The sequence below is a fragment of the Podarcis muralis genome, chromosome 12, assembly GCF_964188315.1.
Source record: "Podarcis muralis chromosome 12, rPodMur119.hap1.1, whole genome shotgun sequence".
NCBI lineage: Eukaryota > Metazoa > Chordata > Lepidosauria > Squamata > Lacertidae > Podarcis > Podarcis muralis.
This window is the reverse complement of record NC_135666.1, coordinates 57,399,652-57,423,245: the sequence shown is the minus strand read 5'-3', so window position 1 is coordinate 57,423,245 and position 23,594 is coordinate 57,399,652. Positions and strand designations below refer to the sequence as shown.

Below are 23,594 nucleotides of genomic sequence, written 5' to 3'. Positions count from 1 at the left end.
AGCAAGTGAAGTGATAGCTTCTAACTCGAGCTGTCATTGCAACTTGCATAATTTATTTCTCTGAAAGGGTCGGTCATTGCCTGCTTAAAGTGTTGATGGAGATAATATCTTCATAGTGTGTTTTGTTTCATATTTTAGCTAAATTAGCAATGCATGGCATATGGTTTTTTGCTGCATGAATCCCTGCTGATGTAAATGTCAGTAAGCATATAATACCAGGGTTTCATTTTGCGAGTCACAATGCATAGAATTCAGCCTGAAAGCTCCCTAGACTACAGACCTCATTATAGATGAATAGACTGGGGTATAATGTTCCAGAGGTTTTGTTTCAGTTGAAATACGGTTATCAGAGTGAATGATGCTGTTGACAATGAGATTTTTATAGCTCCTCTTAACCAAAGAACTATTATGGCTTCCAGTGCCACCGCTGCTGTTTCACTTTTAAGTTAGTATAATCTGATAGCGTGGCAGCTTCTGCGAGTGAAGGGGGAGTCGTTTAGATAATGTCTTGTTTTTATGCAGAGTTCTCTGTCCTATGAAACTTGCCCCCCTCTCTTTCTCTCACCTTCAACAGATGTAATTAACTGCTGCTGAAATGCAGTTTTTATGAAATCATAGAGCTGTAAAGGGACCAAGTGTCCACAGAATACAACTTCACGCCCAAGGGCAAAATAATCCACCACCCAAACCCCAAATATTATATGCTGCCCAAGCAATGGTTGTAACTCTTGTGCATGGAACCTTTCTTCCTCTCTCATTTTCTGTTAGGAGAGGAGGGTTGCGCTCTATATGTTTAATTGCACAACCATTCTCACTGCACAACTAACAATGGCTTTGTCCCCCCCAAGACCTAATTTGCCTTTTACGTAACTATTTGGAAAGGGGAAATAGTTCACAGAAAGATGGAAATCAAATCATGTGCAGGGCCATTGTTATTTTGATGTGGTGGCAAAGTTCAGAGGGAGGCCTGGCTTGAAACAACAAGGTCAGTAATAAACAGTGCTGTTTTTCTAGGAAAAAAGGGTGCCAGAACTCACCCTCGTTCTCATGGAATGGCAATGGCACTCACCTGAGAGGTGTTGGAACTGAGTTCCGGCAAGTTCCAGCTGAAAAAAGCCCTGGTAATAAGAGTAACTGAGCATAGCAATGTAGATAGATAGATAGATAGATAGATAGATAGATAGATAGATAATACTTTATTCGGCTATAAGCCCACAAGGTAAAACCAATCAATAAATAAAATAGCATTTTACATTCTAAAATATCAACTAAAATATTTCAACGCATAATCTCCTTCACGTTACATACAATCTCTAGATGTACCATATTGTGGCCTTGAATATAAAGATGGTGGATAGAGTTTACTAGATTTTTAATAGTCATGCAGCATTCCATGAAGTCTTTTATATGAAAGAACTGAATTCAGGAATCTGGCAACCTGTAATGTTCTATAAGAGTCAATGTCCTGGAGTAGATAGGCTAGATGTGATTCAGATGGTTTAGCAACAGTTTCCAAAATGATTGAACTCAGAATCCTTGATCGGGGAACAATATATAAAGGACAATTAAACAAGATATGATAAAGGGATTCTATTGATTTGTTGTCACATGCGCATAAAACAGAGGTTTTACCGTTAGAAAATCTATTGCTCAGCACATTTGAGGGGAACACATTAAATCTGGCTCTAGCAAAAGCAAATCTATGCGACGCAACCGATAAGGTAGACAGATATTGAGGTATCTGGGACATAAATGTAATGCCCTGATTTATCGGGGAACATGTACCTCCACCTGTAGTAAGATTTTGTTGCAAATCAACCTCCTCCAATCTTTGTTTGATGACCTTTTTTGCTGTAATTAGATCTAAATTTAGTATATCGGAAGGAGAGATTCCATAAGACAACAGTTTGGAATGGATTTACTACTTGGGATCCAGGAACTATGTTGGGTCCAGCCTAATCCTTCAGGGAAAGTGTGGGTGTTGGAGAGGCATATCCATAACCTCCTAGTTAGCCTAGCTTTCCGCTAGATGCAATTCTGCATAATTTGGGTTGAGCTTAAGTTGGTTCACTCTCAGCCAGTATATTAGTGACGTCAGATTGGCATTTAGAGACCTTGCAGCTATGCCTCAATCCATTGAAATGGATAAATAAAGCTGAGTGGTCTGAGCGTTGAGTCAGCCAATGTTCTGACTCAAAATAAGGCAGCTTTGTGTGTTCCTCTTAATCCAACCTTTTGGAACTTTCCTGCCAGTAGGAGAAGGGATACAGCAAAGCATTGTAACCAAATTCCTGCAGCAGATTTGGTTTATACCATGATCAATGGTATCAAGAGCTGCTGAGAGGTCTAGAAAAATAGACATGGCTGTACTCCACCTGTGGTCTCTTTCAGAGGCGAGCATCCACCAGCTTTAAAGCAGTTTTGGTGATAAAACCTAGTCAAAAGTCAGGTTGAAAGGGATATATAAACTGCTAGATAACAGGTCTGATTTCAAAGTGAATAAAAGCAAAACGCTCTGAGGCTGATTTCCTCATACTGGTTTGATAGGCCTTCGATTTAATGTTTGGGTTACAGTGCTGGTTAACACAAGCTTCACCAATGTCTGCTTTGCATGTGTTGAAAAAACAAAGTAGTTCTGAGCAAGCTATTTCATGAAAAGGGATCATGTTATAAGAAACTGAATTTAAATGTTTACCTTTTTTTTGCATTGGTTTCTAAATTTGCTGGTGACAAAAAGGTGGTGATTTTAGCAGCCTTCTTTTGGATTGTACTGAATTTCAGAAGTGTTGACAAAGAGTCTTCCCAGAAATGTTCCATGGAGCAAGTAGACTGAAATGTTACATAGCTGACATTCAAAGGGGTGATTCTTGTACATTTCACTCCACAATCCTTTAACCGAGGTTTTGAAGGAAATGGAAGCTAAGGAGAACAAAATTCCATGATGGATCATTCCTGAGATGTTGGTGATAGCAACAGCTACAGAGTACATGGCGCCTGTAGCATGGGGATGGCTATGAGAGACATAGGCAGCAGTCAGGAGAGAAATTCATGGGAGAATTATTAAATGAGAGGAAGCACTGAACAGATGCAAAAGCCTTAGGAATCAAGAGTGAGAAAGAAGACAGAATCGAACCTGGTGTGTGGGCTGAATCTGAAATAGGTTTGTTGGAGAAGGAGGTTCAGAGAGTGCTTTTCAACAGCCGGTCTTCCCTGCTAGAAAGAACAGAATCAACAGTCACTTGTAATTTTTTGAACATTACACAGAGAATAGTTGGCAATAAAATAAATAGGGGGGGTGGGCAAAATGCTGGTGGCAACTACATGTTACCACATCACTTGTTTACTTAGTGTTATGCTCCAGGGGGTGACTTTGGGTCCCAGGTACAGAAGATACAAGCTTCCACCAAAGTCCTCACCAGCGAGCACAGAGTTGCAGATGCAGCCCAGTCCATACAATCTAAGCTTGAGCACAGTGAATCAGTCTGTTGCTCAAGGTCTTTTACCTGTGGGGTGTTCAGCTCATGCTCCGAGGACACCATACCTGGTGTCAAGTAAGGATTAGGCATAATACTTTTGTTAGTGGGGGCAATTGTTGTCGTTGTCGTTGTTGTTACTTTCTATACTGCCCTTCACTTGAGGATCACAGTATGGTTTACAAGATAAAAACACAAAAATACATAACACAGTAACAAGTAAAAGCAATATCACACACTTATACTTTAAAAGGTCACAGATTGTTTAATTGCTTCCACCTATAGCTCCTTTAAGGGTCGTGGATGGTGGTGTGGGTTAAACCACAGAGCCTAGGACTTGCCGATCAGAAGGTCAGCGGTTCGAATCCCCGCGACGGGGTGAGCTCCCGTTGCTCGGTCCCCGTTCCTGCCAACCTAGCAGTTCAAAAGCACGTCAAAGTGCAAGTAGATAAATAGCTACTGCTGTGGCGGGAAGGTAAACGGCGTTTCCATGCGCTGCTCTGGTTCGCCAGAAGCGGCTTAGTCATGCTGGCCACATGACCCAGAAGCTGTACGCCGGCTCCCTCAGCCAATAAAGCGAGATGAGCGCCGCAACCCCAGAGTCGGTCACAACTGGACCTAATGATTAGGGGTCCCTTTACCTTTACCTTTACAGCTCCTTTGCCCCATACCATTTCCCATTTGCTAAGTTTATTATATGTTTCAGGGCCATTGAGGGGGGGTATGTTTCAAATTATTGGGGATAATAGGTGGTTGTGGTTGCTATTTGATCGCTTCATGCTTGGCTATTACTAATGAAGAAATCTTGAATGCTAGATTTTATTAGCGGATAAGTGAGATATAAACGGATCTTTAAATAAAAACACCTTGATAAAGGGCTGAAGAGCAAGCCAGAGTGTCAGGATTGAACGACAAGCCAGGAGGCAGGATCAGGGCATGAACCAGAGGGCAGGACCAAAGGAGACAGGAGCGCAGCACATGTCAGTGAAGGCCTCCATACTCAGCCAAGACTTAGATGACACATGAAGCCCTTAGAGTTTTTCCTGCCCAGGAACAGTCAACAGCCAGCCTAGATAAAGTCATTCTAGTGCCAGAAGGTTCTTCACTCAGAAGGCTGCCTCCTGCAATTCAATGATGCTGAACAGAGATCGAGCAGAAAGATACACATATAAAGGCCAGTGGAGTCTCAGAACTATTTTCCGTGTGCTGCGCCAGGGATAACTCTCGAGTGACAATATGTAACAGGACCCAGAATGTTGAAGACGAGAGCGGCAGTTGTTCTAGAGATCTGCTGTTGTGGAAAACATTGATGGAAAGCTGCACCTGTAACCCTGTAACCCTGGACATTCTTTGTCATATAATATGCTCCCCATATGAGTTCATCCTGGGGAGCCAGAACACAACACATTTAAATCTGAAAGTGACAACAGACCTGCTGGAATACCTGGGGCATAGCATTATAGAACAGTAGAGTTGGAAGGGATGAAATTGCTCACCTGGAGTATGGTAACTGATTGGACCCTCAAGGGCCATCTTGTCCAATCCCATACCATGCAGGAATCTCAACCAGATCCTACATGACAGATGGCCATGCAACTTCTGCTTAAAAACCTCCAAGGAGGGAGAGTCCATCGCCTTCAGAGGGAGTCCGTTCCACGGTTGAGCAGCTCTTACTGTCAAAAAGTTTTTTCCTGATCTTTAGTCGGAATCTCCTTTCTTGTTACTTGAATCCATGGCTTCGAGTCTTACTCTCTGGAGCAGGAGAAAGCAAGCTTCCTCCATCTTCCATGTGACAGCCATTTAGATATTTGGAGACAGTATTTCCTGTGTGGTCTGCCCAAGGCAGAATAGAAGGTTGAATAAAGCAGAGATGGAGAGAGTCAAATGGCAGTTTTGAACAGCCGAGATTTTAATAGAGCAGGGATGGGGGGGTGCAAAGGAAGATGGTGCTTTTGAACAACAGCAGAGGTTTGTATAAAGCTGGGATGGAGAGAAACAGAGGAGGGAAATGGTTGTGCAGTCCCCTCCTTGAATTGGATTGCCTTCTTTTTTATGTGAGCTCTGCTTTATTGATGTACAAAGTTGTACTCTATAACCTGTTATGGTAGGTAAATCATCCCGATTTATAGAGGATAGTGCTCAGGAAACACACCTCAACTTGAACACAAAACGCAACACTGCAACAGGCGCACAAGCAACTCCTAGCAGCTTGAGATGTGGAGAGTGCTTTAGGTGAAAAAATTTTGGCTGCACTTCTCAGCCCTTTAAAGTTCCATACACGAAATCTGCCATTTTTAGTTTTTTTATCAAACCTGAAGCAGTCTGTGCCTGAGTAGACTCTGGGTGCAAAAGAACCCTATAGACCCTCATTTCCATTGCTATCCTCCAGCTGTGCTGGCAATAAGATACAGTGGTACCTCAGGTTAAGAAATTAATTTGTTCTGGAGGTCTGTTCTTAACCTGAGGTACCACTTTAGTTAATGGGGCCTCCTGCTGCCGCCGCGCGATTTCTGTTCTCATCCAGAAGCAAAGTTCATAACACGAGGTACTATTTCTGGGTTAGCAGAGTCTGTAACCTGAAGCATCTGTAACCCGAGGTACCACAGTACAGCAACAAGTTTTTTAAAACCAGGCTTTTCGGAAACTTCAAGGAACAAGCATGTGATGTTTTCTGTCACTACCTATTGGAGTGTACTATTAGATATCCAAGTGATCTGTGTTGTAGTGTTTCGGTTACAGTGTACCAAAAACCCCTGTATACCCACAGGGAACACAGCAAGACTAGATGTTACAGAAAGGAGAGCTATGGCGGTCTGTGTAAATCCTAATCTGGAGACCTGACAGTACAGAACTACAGAAAAGGGGCCTTTGAGGTGGGAGAAAGGAACATGGCAGGTATTGCCACTGCATAAAATTCCTTACTAGTTAGAGGAAGGCCCTCCTGTTTCTTTGGACTCCAGAGAGCCGAAGAAGAAACACTGGGCAGTCCATGTTGCCACGCTAGACAATTTTAGACTAAAGGTAAAGGTAAAGGGACCCCTGACCATTAGGTCCAGTCGCGAACGACTCTGGGGTTGCGGCGCTCATCTCACTTTACTGGCTGAGGGAGCCGGCGTTTGTCCACAGACAGTTTTTCCAGGTCATGTGGCCAGCATGACTAAGCCGCTTCTGGTGAACCAGAGCAGTGCATGGAAACACCGTTTACCTTCCTGCTGGAGCAGTACCTATTTATCTACTTGCACTTTGACGTGCTTTCAAACTACTAGGTTGGCAGGAGCAGGGACCGAGCAATGGGAGCTCACCCCGTCGCGGGGATTCGAACCGCCAACCTTCTGATCGGCAAGCCCTAGGCTCTGTGGTTCCCAAAAAATAAGGCAGGACAGCTTGGAGAGGGGTTCTAATTATCAAATAACTATTTCAAGTATTTCTAGACTTAGTCTCTCTTCCCCCTCTCTTCCTGGCAGTACCTTGACACCAGGTGAGCAGATCTGCCAGACTCTGTCAAAACTATCACAGCTGGAGCTAAGCACTTAAAAGAGGCCTCCACTGCGCCTACAGCCGTGCCTTTTTGCTTGCTAAGAGAGTGGTTGCAGCTTATGCCTCACATGTCTATGGCTTCAGACAGATGACCAGACCTTCATAGCTTCAGCAAGTTGATGTCCTCATGTGCATTCGGACCATATGCTAGCTCTTTGCATGTCGTATGTGTATCTTCTCTGTCCTGGTTGAAATAATGACATCTAATTGGATATAAGGGACGCGGGTGGCGCTGTGGGTAAAACCTCAGTGCCTAGGACTTGCTGATCGCAAGGTCGGCGGTTTGAATCCCCGCGGCGGGGTGAGCTCCCGTCGTTCGGTCCCAGCTCCTGCCCACCTAGCAGTTCGAAAGCACCCCTAAGTGCAAGTAGATAAATAGGTACCGCTTTATAGCGGGAAGGTAAACGGCGTTTCCGTGTGCGGCGCTGGTGCTGGCTCGCCAGATGCCGCTTAGTCACGCTGGCCACGTGACCCGGAAGTGTCTCCGGACAGCGCTGGCTCCCGGCTTCTTGAGCGAGATGAGCGCGCAACCCTAGAGTCGGACACAACTGGCCCGTACGGGCAGGGGTACCTTTACCTTTACCTTTTAATTGGATATAACACCGAGAGATTGGCTTAGACTTGTCCTTGAGCATAAACAGAGTGCAAAAACAAGAATATATCAGCTACATTAAGTACATTTACCCAGATTACCTTGGGGGTGCATTTTACCACACTTTAATGTTCATATATTGTCAGGTAGTCCTGGAATAGTGTGGGGAAGAAAATAATATATATATTGTGTACACCACCCGCTATCTTTGTGCCCTAAACTTAAGTGAATATTGCTCCTATTTATATGAACTTGTGATGACTTCTTTTTTTAGAGGCTCCCATGTCCTTTCAAATGAAGACTTTAATATGCCGTATGCAGGAGCATTTAACCATATGATTTTTTTTCTTCTTCTGATAAAAAAGGTAAATAAAAGCTGCACCCTGTTACTGTTCTGATTATGCATTTCCAATCTTCTTCAATAGATCTACAGTTACAGGTGGGACCTGCAACAAAATGTTGCAGTATACCCTCACCTTCTAACAGGAGTGATCAGCCACTCAACCACCCATGCCATTTTCTAGGATTCTCTGTTTTGTTCCTCCCATTTTCCTCTTCCAAATGAAATTCAAAAATCCGTGGCTACTGAGCATGCTCAGTCCTTACTGGGCTGTTTCTACTCCTGTGGTTTTCCATAATGTTTTGTACTTCTGCATATCTCCTGATTCACTGGAGCATGCTGATATTGTCCTCTCGTTTCTCAGTGACCCCATTTGGGCTACAGCCCTGTCGGCATTTGCTACCTGGGTTTGCTGTCAGAGCGAATGATAGATGTGAGTGTGATATAATGCGATAGCCCAAATCAGCTGACATTAGAAATTATTCATATATAATACTAAAGCTTTGCCGTTCACCGTGGCAACCATAAAGTGAGCTCCCTGTGCCTCTATTTTAAGGGCTTTCCTAGCGTTTATTATAAATGTACAGTTGTTACCCATCTGTTGTTTACCGCTTCCTCCATGTGCATGAGTATTTACCAGGATGTACGAGTGTGTCCTTAGCTGCAGATGTATGTGCCTATTTCTCTCTCTCTCTCTCTCTCTCTCTCTCTCTCTCTCTCTCTCACACACACACACACACACACACACATTCATGTTTTAGCTGTCATAGCATGCATATAAAGTAAACTCCCAATCAGATAAGCAGTCGGGTTGGTGGGGTGGAAGATGAGATTGCATTTGATTATGAGCCTGGCAGCAGATGTTCTACACAAATCCAGCTCGCTGCATCCAGTCAGTTTCCATGGTGATGGAATCAGTAATTGTTGAGCTCAGGCTCTCTCCCTCCTCTTTCGCCTGCAAGGTGGGAGCTGGGAATGAATCTCAACCCTCCCTAGACAATTCCTCAGCCCTAAAAATATAGCAGGAAGGGCTAATGGGGCGAGGGATATACGGAGAGAAAAGGCACTGTTATTTCCCCCGCTAAAGATGCTGGAAGCAAGTCTATCCTCCTAGGAAATATGTCCTCTGAAGATGCTAAATAAATGGGCAGGAGTTTCCCTGGAAAAAAGCAGGCGCGCTGATTGGCTGCCGTTTGCTAGGTGCTTGCCAATCAGAGCACAACTGGGCTTCAGCCCTCTAAACATAAGCAAAGCTACATGCTTATTCTTCTTGACTTGAGCTGTGCGCCAAGCCAAGGTGTGCAGAAAGGGGCTCTGTTTTCCTATGGCGAACTGAAAACGGATCTCATTAAAGAGCTTCATCAGAGGCCATCTGCTGTTCGAGAATATTGTTCCTTCCGCAGAAAAAGCCTCAAGTCATTCTCTTGCTGTAGGACCAAAGGGAAATTGGTTGCCGTGCATGATGGAGCCACTGGATTTCTGTAAGTGAGCATCTCTGAATTATTTAACCTGCTACTTCAGCTTGAGAAGCAGGGAGGATTAGTACCAGGAGCTGGCAACCTTTATTGAGGATTTTATTTTTAAATGTAGCATGATTGCACTTTGTTTAATGGCTCCAAATATGCAAACATACAATAAATGTAGCTGTTACCACTGCCTTGATTTGCTCATGATTAGTGATATGTATGGTTTACTTTTTAAAATTCCATCAGTTCCAAAGATTTTACAAATGTACACAAGTTAATATTTCATTCCAAACTACATGAAATTAAGGTGGGGTTAGGGAAGAAGCTGCCACAGTGTGATTTCTAATGTTTGCAACATTAAGGCATGCAGGTTTTACTATGGCTGGTTTTTGGTTGCTTGCTTTCAAAGTTCATTCAGGTAACTATATTTGCTGATCTCTGTTCTCAGCACCATGGTTCCATTCTCTTTCTAACTACTTTTCAAAAAATTGGAATTCAGAATTAGGATTAAAAATAGCAATTCTAGCCCTAATAGATATATCACATGTTTCTACACTGGACAGGTCAGCACAGTGGTAATTCAGAGAATTTTTTTGTTTTTGACTTCTTTGGGTTGGATACTGGATTATAACTCTCCTTGCCTTGTCAGCTTAGCCTCCTAAAGCAGATACTCTCAGAAGCCCCATATGACAAGTGTGTGTGTGTGTGTGTGTGTGTGTGTGTGTGTGTGTAAAAATCTGTTGATTTCCACCCAGGAACGAATCTGTTTGCATTCAGCCAAAACAATGTTCTTGGTCTCTTTTTAACCTTTCAAACACCAGGAAGAGCATGAAACTGAGAAATTGTATGAGTCAGGAAAAGTTTATGTTTCGCTTTTCAGACTCCATCAAGATAGAGGCTTTGGGATCCTCAGTGAAGGCATCAGATACAGAAATCTTTGCGAACCATGTAGTTTCTAGATATTGGATTCTTCGTGTTGTGATGTGTTGAGCTTTTGGCTCTAAAATTACGCATATGTAAGTTGCCGTACTCTGTATCTTTTAAGTACTTCACTTGGGGTTGGTTTTCCCACTTTTGGGGGTCCTTATATTTTCCATGTAGATATATGAGCTCTTTGAATGGAGTCTGATCACTGATGATCTGTTGAATATTTACATGAAGTCTTTTACTCCACTGAGGTTCTCTGTATACAAAAGTAAAATAGGAGCTGTAATAGAGATGGTGCACATTAACGTCTTCATGAATGTACCCAAGTGAATTTTTAAAGAGATTGGTAGTGTTTGTTATGCCGTTGACCAATATTTATTAAATTTGCTAGTAAATTCCAGGTGTTTTTCATTCAGGTTTTATCCAGCTGTTAGGCGATGCATTGTAATTTAATGGGAGCAAGTCATTTTGTTGTTATTGGGAAAATCAAGATGATCCAACTCTGGTGGAAATGATGGAAATTCTAGCCTTGAACTGAGATGTTGTTTGTTCAATACATTTATTTATCAGAACCCTTTCCACTGAATATTCTATTAGAAAGAGTATTTTTGAGTAGAGTCACAACACAACTTCGGACTCCTAGTGGTGAGATGTATAATAAGGAAGCCTTTGAGTGGCATTTGTTACTGCTACATTATGTTTGGATAGTAGGGAACACAGCCTTCAGAACTGTAAAATAAAGTGCTGCTCTCAAACATTGACTTTCTATCTCTTGCCGTTCATCCTTGAAAGAAATCTATTTCATAGTGCAAAAACATCCTTTCAGTTCTTGCTAACACTTTGGGGATGTAATTCAAACAGAATATAAATCTGTCAGCTTCAATTACTATTGATGACTAAATACTGTTTGACTGCTAGAATCCGAGCATCTCACATAACCTTGTTTGAAGGGATTTGTTTACTTCCCCCTCTCTCTGCATTAACAGCTGAATAGCAAAGAGATTGAGGGGGCAGGCTTTTAACTGCTAAGCTTTGGATCGGGGATTCTGACTATCTTGTTGGTTTTCAGCCATGGCAGTGGCAGAGTTGGAAGAATCAGCACTGCAGTTTAAGCCACCTATAAATTACGGTTTGGGGCTGAATGCTTTATTTGCTGCCTGTACAGGACTGTTGTGTATTAGACTTCAGCTTCACCAACTACAAGCCTTTGAGCAAGCCGATCGACTCCTGCAACTGTGAAAGCTTGGGGAAAGCAATTGGGATACACTATGGTCCTTGTGTTTGTGTGTTTGTGTGTGTGTGTGTGTGTGCGCGCGCGCGCAATTTCAAAGTGTCTTTCATTGGCCTGCATTGTTGTGGAAATCAATTTACTTGATGGACTAACCCCTTCAAAATTTAAGACCGGATTCAAACAGAGATTCATATGGATTCTAGTTTTCCTTCAGAAACCCCCATAGCAAGGAATGTTCGTTTTATCTTCCCTGAAGCAAAATCAGCATGGTTAGTAAAGGCACACACACTACAGCGTGGAAGGTGGCACACAGTAGATGTCTTCCGACTGTTGTTGTGACTCAGCCGGCTGCAACCTCTGTACGTTTCTTTCCTTCAGCCATTTATTTATCTCTTCTCTGTTTTGACTAGTTCTTATAAAGACTCATTTGCATACATAAAATTCTAAAACGTTCATTATCTTAGCAAGAAAGGCTTATAGGTGCGGGGCAATGCTCTGAATGTCATGCAAGCAATTTGTCTGTGACATGGATTTCTGTACCCCTGCTTTTAAAAGTGGGATTGCTGGTCAATGGCACAAAGTCTTTATGCCTGGTTAGTATCCTGCACTCCTTGCATGCCATTGTTGTTCTCTTAGAGTTGTGTGGTAAAGTATCATTCTGAGAGTGCAGGTAGCTTCTATTCATGCATGATCTAAGTCTTCTTATATTTATTGTGTGTCAGCCTCTCTTCCTGGCTCATGCTTTCACCTTTCACCATACCAATTTCTGAGAGTCTTGCTGCTTCTTTAACTTTTAATAAACAGGAATGGGTTTTTCAATTGGGTTTACATACATGAGATTAGATGGATTTGGAGGAAGGACAAGATTAATTTTGTTGTGCCCAATTTTCTCCTAGGAATCAATCTTTTTCTACTACAGTGATAACATGATCTTATTCTCAAGACATTCCTTCATGTCAAAGAAATTCTTGATGTTATACTATGAACCAAATGGTTGATGTACTACTGTGAAATAAGAAAATCTCACTGACCTTGATAAATCCTGCCATATATCTTCTCTGTGAGAAGCTGGGATATGTATTCAGCTGACAAACTGAGTAATATAATTGGCTGAAGGGTGTAAACCCCATGCACACATGATAATGTTCATTAATGAAAGATACTTAGCTGCCAGATTCATCACTGAAAGTTTACATTGACTGATAGGCTTTAGATTACTTATGATGGATTCACTCTTACATTTTGGGGAGGAAATACTTATATCATCTGCCACTCTAGACTTTTACATAACTGCATAACTACATGTTGCTAGTTGCTTTGTTTTTCCCCTTCCATTTTCTTACTGGGGTCTTAGATGGATGGGTCCCAAGATTATGCAATTCAAAGCTTATTTGCCCAGGGCAGTAACATCTGCAATTAAGGCACATGCCCACCACAAAGGTCAGCACAAGTGTTCTTGAGTTATAGAATGCCACAAGCATAGAGCATGACTGAAATAGTTGCCTTGCACTGGATAACTAGTTCCCTAAAGAAGTGAGAGAAGCTACTTGTCCCCAGAGATTGCTAGTGGTTTGACCAGCCCCCAAACACAGCAAATCCTGAATTTTATTTATTGAATATGAAATGTGCCTCCAAAGGATCCCCAAAATTTCACCAGCTTCTGAACACAACCAAGGACCACCCAATATTTCATTCCATCTCACAACTGTTGAAAATTTGTATGTTCATTCTCAAGAGTTATATACCTTGTCTTTTGATCAAATGGTTTTCAAGGCGGCTAGCATCACTTGCAGTGGCACTGGAGACAATGGAAGAGTTCACCCACAGGGGCGAAGTCAATCCATTGGAGAGTTACAGCGCCTGCTGTGGCTGTAGAGAGACTGTGGGAGAGACATGTTTTGTTGCAGGTGAGGCAGATGAAGGCATCCATGTGTATTCCTTCTCTTTCTACTCCTCTGAGCAGTCATTCCTCCTCTGGTCATTCCTGTGGATACACGACCTGTCTGTCTCCAGGCATTGCAATCTTGCCGCTGAAAATAGCAGTTCCAAGTTGCCTTCTCTGGATAACACCTAGTACAGTGATACCTCGGGTTACCTACACTTCAGGTTACATACGCTTCAGGTTACAGACTCCGCTAACCCAGAAATAGTACCTTGGGTTAAGAACTTTGCTTCAGGATGAGAACAGAAATTGTGCTCCGGTGGCGCGGCGGCAGCAGGAGGCCCCATTAGCTAAAGTGGTGCTTCAGGTTAAGAACAGTTTCAGATTAAGTACGGACCTCCGGAATGAATTAAGTACTTAATCCAAGGTACCACTGTAAAGCACAATGCATGGCATCATTATGTTCTGAGTTTTCATGCCCCACAAGCAGCAGCCAATAAAGTTGAGTGATAGACTACAGTCCACAAAAGCTCTATGCCATTTTAATTAGTCTTTAAGGTGCAATAATACTGCTTTTCCCCCCTGCAACTGATTGACATCACACAATGGTTTAGTTTTTTGGTGTGTTTTTTTAAAAAATAATGTTACTGTACTGGGATCTTGATTTTAATTAGCAGTGATGTGTTTTTGATTTAAGTCTAGGTCCACCCTCATATTTTAGAGGAAGGTAAATGGATGGGTCCCAGGCTTGTAAAAGGTAAAGGTACCCCTGCCCGTACGGGCCAGTCTTGCCAGACTCGGGGGTTGTGCGCCCATCTCACTCAAGAGGCTGGGAGTCAGCGCTGTCCGCAGACACTTCCGGGTCACGTGGCCAGCGTGACGAAGCTGCATCTGGCGAGCCAGCGCAGCACACGGAAACGCTGTTTACCTTCCCGCTAGTAAGCGGTCCCTATTTATCTACTTGCACCCAGGGGTGCTTTCGAACTGCTAGGTTGGCAGGCGCTGGGACCGAACGACGGGAGCGCACCCCGCCGCGGGGATTCGAACCGCCGACCTGACGATCAGCATGTCCTAGGCGCTGAGGTTTTACCCACAGCGCCACCCGTGTCCCATACAGCGCCACCCGTGTCCCAGGCTTGAGTCGAAGGCAATTGTTGCAGTAACTTTACTGGCATCAAGCACGTCTGAGTCTGGTCAGTGCATAGATGGGAGACCATGTGAGAATCCAGTGTTACACTGACTTGAGTTACATGCCAGAAGGATCTAAATGTAATAAATGCTTGCTTGGCATAAGGAAGAAATCTTTCAACCCGCTACTCCCACGTAGAAAAAAAGGAAGAGAGTGTGTCCCCAAAGGAGTATGGCCCTTTCAGTGGCAGGAACATTCTTACTGTGGCATTTCCAGGTGTAGTCTCAATGAATTCAGGTGTATTTTCAGATCACGCCTTAAGTCACCCAAGTGATAAATACAGCCTCCTAAGCATTACTTCGTTTCCCAGGTTTACAAAACTTGGCATTCTGCTTACCTGTTAGTGTTGGGCGATGAATGTGGGTAACAAAAACCACTTTGCCGTGTTCATTTTTATTAAGCCAAACATTAATTTACAGTTAGTGTACATAAGGTAGATTTTACTGGGAAATAGAAGATCCCTTTTATGTCCAGTGTTGTTGTTTTTTAAATTGAAATGTAGCCACAGACTCTTCTTCCCATCCATCTATTCTTTCCATTTCCTTCTGCAATACATGTGGGTAGAAACTGATAACACTAAATTAAGATGAAATAGGTGAGAGCAAGGTAGATGGGACCATGGAGGTACTCTGATTATGCCAGCGCTTACTTTTGTTCTGTGATTCCCCCCCCCCCCAAGAGTGTTAATATGAAAACTTTCTACACTCCGCTGAAGTTTCATGAACAATAAGAACTGTCAGCTGTGACAGTTTTCACAGCCCCACAATTGTTCTTGCATTGTCTTGGCATTCTATGTAGCATGCAAAGTAGAAATTTCTTTTGGCAGCTGCTCAGGAATAGTCTAGTCACAAAGAGTCACTATTACCTCTGTGCTCTTGTCACAGGTAGAATGCAGACTCCAGGAGCACATTGTAACTGGGACATTATCAGGATTTTTGCCTTTAATGCTCTCGATTCTACCCATTTCTGGTGGCTGCTTAACATAAAAGAGCATCAGCAGAAGATCACCTTCTCTGAAGTGTGGCCATAATCCCAGATCCCACATGAGCAGAGTTAGATGCACTCAAAGTTTAGATGCATTTCCCAAGTTTACTACAAGGGGGAAGAAATGAGAGAGAGATGATGTTGGCACCCCTTTCATGACGACAGCTTGTGCGAGTGACTAAATTGCTTTTTAACACCTGCTTAATCTTTCTCAAGACAGGATTATCACTTGAGGGTTATTGAAAGTGATTTGCTGGGTTGTGGAAGCAAATCATGGTGGAAGGTGATTGCAAAACTTTTCTGTCCTCCTTTCCCCCCAAGACTGGTCAAAACCCCAGTTTGCCTGCATAGATCTTGTATTCTGACTTCATGAGCACAGCTGGCACAGCAACAGTATAGAAATATGCACAACTTAATCCCACTGCAGAGTTTGCAGTGTGGCCTTAATACGAATTCAGTAATTGTGTTACTGAAATAAACCCTACCGTGTAGGAAATACATGCAAGAGGGAACTTTGAGCTTGTGAATCTTTCTCCACTGCATGTAGTGTAGAATCTATAATGTTGAGTTTGTGTAAATACCTTTGCAAATAGTCCTTGTTCGGCCACTCACGGTGTGTAGAGCCTGCTTAGGAAGTAGGTTCACATTACAGGTTCTACATGCAAAGATGTTTTCAAGGGCAGCCCCATGCAGAGCATATTGCAATAGTCTAATTTGGAGGTTAGCACTGCATGGAATACAGTGGCCAAGTCATCTCTGCTCAAAAGCATCCATTGCCAGCTACATTTGGAAACAAGCACTCCTAGCTACTAAACTACCTGAGCTTCCAGTGATGATCTTGGCTCCAGGAATGCCCCAAGCTACATACTTGCTGCTTCCTAGCAAGATCACTTCCCTCTGGAGCAGACCCAAGAACTCAGAACATGCAACACCTTCATCTTGTCTAGATTCAGTTTGTTGTTTTTTTATCTGTACCCAGCCCACAATCACCTCCAGGTTCCAACATAGCACCTGATATAATTGTATATATAAAGTGGCCCGATAATTCGTGACAATATATAGGTATTTGTTTCCTTTTTAAAACCTATTTTTGTCTCAGACATTTGTGACTCAAAAGTGTGGGCAGTGTCTGCTGCAGAAACAAGAGTGGCCCTAGATGGAACATTTCAAATATCTTGGTTTTATCTTTTCTCTTGACTATAGTCTAGTGCAAGCTGCCTACGTTTTAACCACTCCTAAGTGTTTATTATGTATATTAATGCAAAATGTTCTATTTATATACAAGAGAGCTTAACCGACCTTCATGCAGCAAAAGGCATCAGTGCCGCTGAAGTTTGGGTATTAATTATATTCTTTTCAGCTAATTTAATTTTGCATTACAATAATAATAATAATAATTTTGAAACACTGCATGAAACAAATAGATAAAACAACATCCATTGAGCTGAAGAATTGGAAACTACCTCTCTGTTGCTACAGATGCAGAATTATATATTCCCCCCACAAAAAAAAAAATCCTTCATCAGTTTACGTGTGTGCATATGTGCACCATCTCTTTATACCATATATTATTATTTAGCAAAAGTTGCTTTGCAGGTTTCCGTTTAGTCTCACATTCAAGGGCCCATTAGATGCTTCACAGAATATTTCTTTAACAAGCTTTAAAATATTGGTAACCTCCCATCCTAGGGGACGCGGGTGGCGCTGTGGGTAAAAGCCTCAGCGCCTAGGACTTGCCGATCGAAAGGTCGGCGGTTCGAATCCCCGCGGTGGGGTGCGCTCCCGCTGCTCGGTCCCAGCGCCTGCCAACCTAGCAGTTCGAAAGCACCCCCGGGTGCAAGTAGATAAATAGGGACCGCTTACTGGCGGGAAGGTAAACGGCGTTTCCGTGTGCGGCTCTGGCTCGCCAGAGCAGTGATGTCACGCTGGCCACGTGACCCGGAAGTGTCTCCGGACAGCGCTGGCCCCCGGCCTCTTGAGTGAGATGAGCGCACAACCCTAGAGTCTGTCAAGACTGGCCCGTACGGGCAGGGGTACCTTTACCTTTACCTTAACCTCCCACCCTAGGCTTTGAAACCCAATTTGGATCTACGTTTCCGAGAAAGTGCGGCTTGGATAAAAGTAAAACAAAGCCTATGTTTTAGCATAGGCAACTTATTCAGGCAGATTTCTAAAAGAATGGGTGGTAAAAGCAAGATGGTGAGAATTGGATCAGTTTTTCTATGGAGATGCACACATGGAGACTAAAAATAAATGGCCTTTGCTTCGGGCAGCAAGCCCTTATTGCTGCAAATCAGTTGGGTGGGTTTGAGTTTTTGGATTTAATTTTCCACTAGTCTTACTAAAATAGCTGAACAGAATTAAAAATAAAAACGGCACCCTTTTAAAACAATGTGTTCTTTTGGAAATCATTCATTAGCCGAGCATCCGCATAATGAATCAACGATTTTCATTGATTCCTCTGGGAAAATTTCAAATGCATTTTCTGACCCCCCTAATTTTTTATCGCCCCCCACTCCGCCAAGAAAACCCCACATAAACCCAGAAAAAAATGCTCTCTGGTTTGTCTGATCGCTCCCCCTCCTTCCCTCCATTCCTCAGCAAACCAGAAAAAGCCATACAAAAAAATAAATAAACAATGCTCTCTTTTTGGACATCTGAATCTTCGGTGTGTATAGCGAGGGTTGGGTACCAATTCCTCATGGGTGGATAAGTGAATTTTTGCATACTCAATGTTTGTAAAGCGGAACTTTTGTGTATGGTGATAAGGGACTGTGATGTCAATAGGAGTATAGAATCATGGAATCGTGGAGTTGAAAGGGTCCTCAGGGGTCATCTAGTCTAATAATCTATTGTGCAGGAATCTCTACTGCAGCATCCATGACAGATGACCATCCAACCTCTGCTTTAAAACCTCCAAGGAATAAGAGTCCATCACCTCTCACAAGAGTCTGTTCCACTGTCAAGCTGCTCTTACTTTATTCTTTCCTTGTAACTTGAAGCTATTGGTTTGGGTCCCAATCCGCCTCGGGGCAGCAGAAAACAAACTTGCTCTATTATCCATGAGTCAGCCCTTTAGATATTTGAAGATGGGTATCATAACTCCCCTCATTCACCTCTTTACCAGGCTAAAGATATCCAACTCCCTCAACCGTTCCTCATATGGCTTGGTCTCCATCATCTGCACACATTCCAGCTTGTCAGTATCCTCCTTAAATTGTGGTACCCAGAACGGGACACAGTACTTCAGGTGTGATCTGATCAAGGCAGAATAGAGTGGTACTATTCCTTCCCTTGGGGACGCAGGTGGTGCTGTGGGTTAAAGCCTCAGCACCTAGGACTTGCCGATCGAAAGGTCGGCGGTTCGAATCCCCACGGCGGGGTGCGCTCCCGTCGCTCGGTCCCAGCACCTGCCAACCTAGCAGTTCGAAAGCACCCCCGGGTGCAAGTAGATAAATAGGGACCGCTTTCTAGCGGGAAGGTAAACGGCGTTCCGTGTGCTGCACTGGCTCGCCAGATGCAGCTTTGTCACGCTGGCCACGTGACCCGGAAGTGTCTGCGGACAGCGCTGGCTCCCAGCCTATAGAGTGAGATGAGCGCACAACCCTAGAGTCTGGCAAGACTGGCCCGTAAGGGCAGGGGTACCTTTACCTTTACCTTTATTTCTTCCCTTGATTGGAACACTATGCTTCAGTTTCATAGAAGAAACCAGATGCACTTGTAGATATTTGAGAGAATAACACGTTACCTTTCTAATAAAGGTAAAGGGACCCCTGACCAGTCCAGTCCAGTTAGGTCCAGTTGTGGCCAACTCTGGGGTTGCGGTGCTCATCTCGCTTTACTGGCCGAGGGAGCCAGCGTACAGCTTCTGGGTCCTGTGGCCAGCATGACTAAGCCACTTCTGGCAAACCAGAGCAGCGCACGGAAACGCCCTAACCCTATTTATCTACTTGCACTTTGACGTGCTTTTGAAATGCTAGGTTGGCAGGAGCAGGGACCGAGCAACGGGAGCTCACCCCGTCGCGGGGATTCGAACCGCCGACCTTCTGATCGGCAGGTCCTAGGCTCTGTGGTTTAACCCACAGTGCCACCCGCGTCCCACCTTTCTAGTAAGTTACATTAAAACTGTCTTTCCAATGCACAGACTAACTCACTATATTTTGCAAAGTAGGAGAATCCATTCCAATACCCTATGAAGTGATAGCAAGGCTGCTTCAGTGACTGCTAAACCTGCTGGACTTTCTAGACATAGCTGACAAATGCATGTTTATATTCACAGCAATCTATTGCAGGCAACTGAGATTAATTTGAACTAGGGCTCAGCCAAATAATCAATTTCTGATTCTGGGCATTGACTTTCAACATGTAAAGTAGTGAAAGAGAGCCTTGGAGTGTGCCCAGACTGCAATTTCCTCTTTTGTGAATGATCCTAGCACATTCCTACTCATCTTTAAGAGGTTCATGATGTTCAAGGACCAAAGGTACCCCTTTCAGTGCTGGTTTCACTGCCACCAATGTTTTCGCTGGAACATATCAGTGGGATTTAGACTGTCGAAAAACAGGCAACATGGCACCAACAGCAATCGTGTTTGTATTTTATTACCTTAATTTATTAAAATATTTGTAACCCGCTGCATACCAGTTGGTCTCAGAGTAGGGAAACATAACTTATCTAAAAGAGCAATTCATTATAGAAAATAGCACATATAAGCCAATAATTGTCACTGTTCTTAAAACAAATGAGCAGATTGGTGTATTTAATAACACACAAATAAATGCCAAATAAATAAAATACACCCCAAGATTTTCAGTAAAAGTCAGGAGACAAAAACAAGTTGCCTTAAAAATATAACTCAGATATACATAATATCATCAGCTCAAAATATACATTATTTTTAAAAGGGAAATTGCCTCTTACAATGCATGTCAATCTTATTTTTTTAAAATCTGTTTTTAACATTTGTATACTCCTTTATTGTCAAAACCTCTAAGCAATTCTTATGGGAATAACTTGCCCTAATAAAATCGCAAACATTTGTCATGCTATATAGCAAAATTTCATTTGGTTACTCTAAAGAGCACACCACATTTTCCCACGAGTGTTGGGCCGGCTCCTTCCACAGTCTGAACGATTTATATATTCAATAAACCTTTGCCATACATTATAAAATGAATAGGGGTCATGCTTGGCCTTCACTGCTCTGAACTGACAAGTTAGTTTTTCAGCCAATGCTATTGACCATACCAAGAATCAAAGGCTTAAGGTGATCACATGCTGAGATTTGCCTACCTAAAACAATAAGTTATATGTTGCGTCGGAATATTCAAAGTAATTCTCTCTGTAATCATAGAGTTGGAAGGTACCACCAAAGGTCATGTATTCCAACACCCTGCGATGCAGGAAAACAGATAAACTCCATAAAGTAAGCTGTATTATTTTCCCCATACTGCATTGTGAATACAGAGGGGCGAGGGGAGCATGGAGGCTGAAATAACAGTGGCCCGATGTGGTTGAACATGGGCTGGATCTAGACACATGAAAGAAGCATTTCAGCTACACGCTTTGTAAATTTAAACAGAGAAATCCAGTAGGGAAACACGGGGCTCCACAGCGCCGTCTGGTGGCACAGTGCTATATCACATATACAACACATATAAATCGCTTTTTCTTTAGCAATCTAGCTGAGTCCGTGGAGGAGCAAAAACAGTAAGATGGGCAGGTACCTCTCTGTTTTCCACACCGAGATGCAAGTGTGGAAGCCATGGACACAAAACTGCCATCTCTCAACAATTGCCCTTCAGCAATGGAGCTTGCGCAGGGACTGCAGTGCTTCTGCGGTCCTTCTGTGAGTCACTTTTGGTTATGCTAATAGGTTAAGGGATGTTCCTTAGGCCTCTGGGCCTTGGGAGCTGGTGACAGGGGCCTTTGGGGAGCTGTTAGAAACGTGTCGCCTATAAAGGATGGAACCTTTGGCATGTGGGTGGCCGGGGCATTGACCACTAGTCCTAATGCCTTTGGATGTCCATAATAGCTCCTGCAACACTTTTTCCTGGGCCTTTGATTAGACAGGCCACAGAACAGCAAACATTCAGCAGACAGAAGATTTCTGAGCCAAGAGTCTAGAGGACATCTATCAACATCTGTCTCCCTATCCTACTTGTGTATTTTTATTTTTTTTAAGGCTGCCTCCCCAAATGCACACATTAGGTTTGCAGGACCCCATATTTCTGCGCACAAACACATATACACACAGGCACAAATAATGAGATGCAATTAGTTTCAAATCTGTAACAGAATTTTGCTGCTAATTAAATTGCCACTCCATTTCCATAAAATAATCTGGTTAAAGGCGAAGCCAAAACAGTATCAGTTTCTGTGTTCGTCAGGGTTTCTGTACAGCCACGTGGGCTCTGTAGCTGCACAAAGCCTTATTCGGGAAACTTCTCAAGCTGGAATCATCCCTTTCTGCTCTTTTCTCTTTTGACTGCCCCATTGGTAGCTTCCAGGCAGTTTGTTTTGTAGTGAGTTCTTATTACAAACTACTTCTGTTCCTTGGTTTTAAATTTTTATTCTTCGTGGACTGTCTTCATTTTCAGTGGTCACCCTCTTGACTGTGGCTTTTCTTTCCCACCTGTTTGAGCTATTGCAAGGATCTCTCTTGCAGCGATTGATTTCTCCCCATACGGATGGCTGTATTTTCCCCCATAGAGTAGATGTTTGTCACTACTGCTAAGCCTCCACTGGGCAGGCATGGAAGAATCACGGTGGCAAGTGCTTCTTTAGGGGAAGAAGGTTCTGCTGAGCAAGCCCATCCAAAGATACAAAAGTCTTTGACGATCTGTTAGCAGCGTGCCCCACCATCAGTTTTTCTGATGGATGATGCTCCATTCCGGATGCCATCGTCAGGGAGAGACAGTTCCTCTTTGCGGGGTCTGCATTCCCTTGGCAGATCCCTCTGTCCAGGGGCTGCCTTCTGTGTCACTAGTCGCTGGCTCCCTAGAGAATCCACTGCTCCTTCGGCCTCGAAACTGAAGGAGCAGAGTTGGGGCAGGACCCCCGACAAAATTCTAGCCTAGCATAGAAAGTTTTGCAAACCAGGCTTTACACTGGTGCAGTGCACTTTCTTTCATAATTATTAGGGAAAGAAATGTATATTACATAACAACTATTATCTGGGGTGGATTATACAATTTAGTGCAACAATAGATATTACTTCGACCTTTGTGTATAATAAACTGAACAAACCATTTTGGTCACTGCATATTAAACCACTTATTAATTTAATCTCTCACTTTCGTAAGTTGACCAAATTGCCTTTTCCTGAAACATTAAGGGAGATAACGAGAAGCAGCTCATAATAGATTCAAAGCCCCAAAGAGAGCACAGCATCAGTTTTAAATATAGCTTATTAAAACGAACTACATGTTTCATATGCTTGGTTGAGACATGATTTAAAAGATTCATTGAACCAAAACTCCCAGAGGTTTCTGCTACTGTTTGATACAGGCTGCGACTATCAAGAGATTATCACAGCACACAGTTCCTCTGATCATCAGGATTCATTCTTCTCTCCTTTTTGGAGCCATTATTATTATTATTATTATTATTATTATTATTATTATTATTATTATATTCCTGACACTCTGAATGCCTTTAAATCCTGCGCTTTAAACTGCATATGCCAAATTATTATTGTGTGGACAAAAGCAAAAGCGTCTATCTTTCATATATTTTTTAACAACATTAATCCCCCTCTCAGGCCATCTTCATATATTTGCTTCTCCTCCCATGAACGTGCATTTTGACAGGTGCAGGAATCAGCTGCTTGGTTTGCAGACAGTTCTGTGACTATCCTTTCACAGTATGCTATTGGGGAGCATATGGAAATGACGGGAATTTACGGGTTTGCATATTTTGCGTGCATATTTCTGTGCTGGTGGGGCACAGCACAATTACAAACTTTTGCATGGAG

General features: G+C 43.0%; 1 protein-coding gene across 6 annotated transcripts in view; it reads left to right on the top strand.

Annotated features, from left to right (window-relative positions):
* ELMO1 (engulfment and cell motility 1) overlaps positions 1–23,594 on the top strand; it is a 318,949-nt gene that overhangs the window by 230,109 nt on the left and 65,246 nt on the right. Inside the window, exon 1 of one of the 6 annotated variants that reach the window (XM_028751267.2) lies at positions 8,880–9,423. The exons of the other annotated variants lie outside the window; for them this stretch is intronic. The gene's annotated coding sequence lies outside the window, so the exon portion shown is untranslated. Of the gene's footprint in view, positions 1–8,879; positions 9,424–23,594 lie in introns of those variants that run through there. 6 annotated transcript variants of the gene reach the window in all.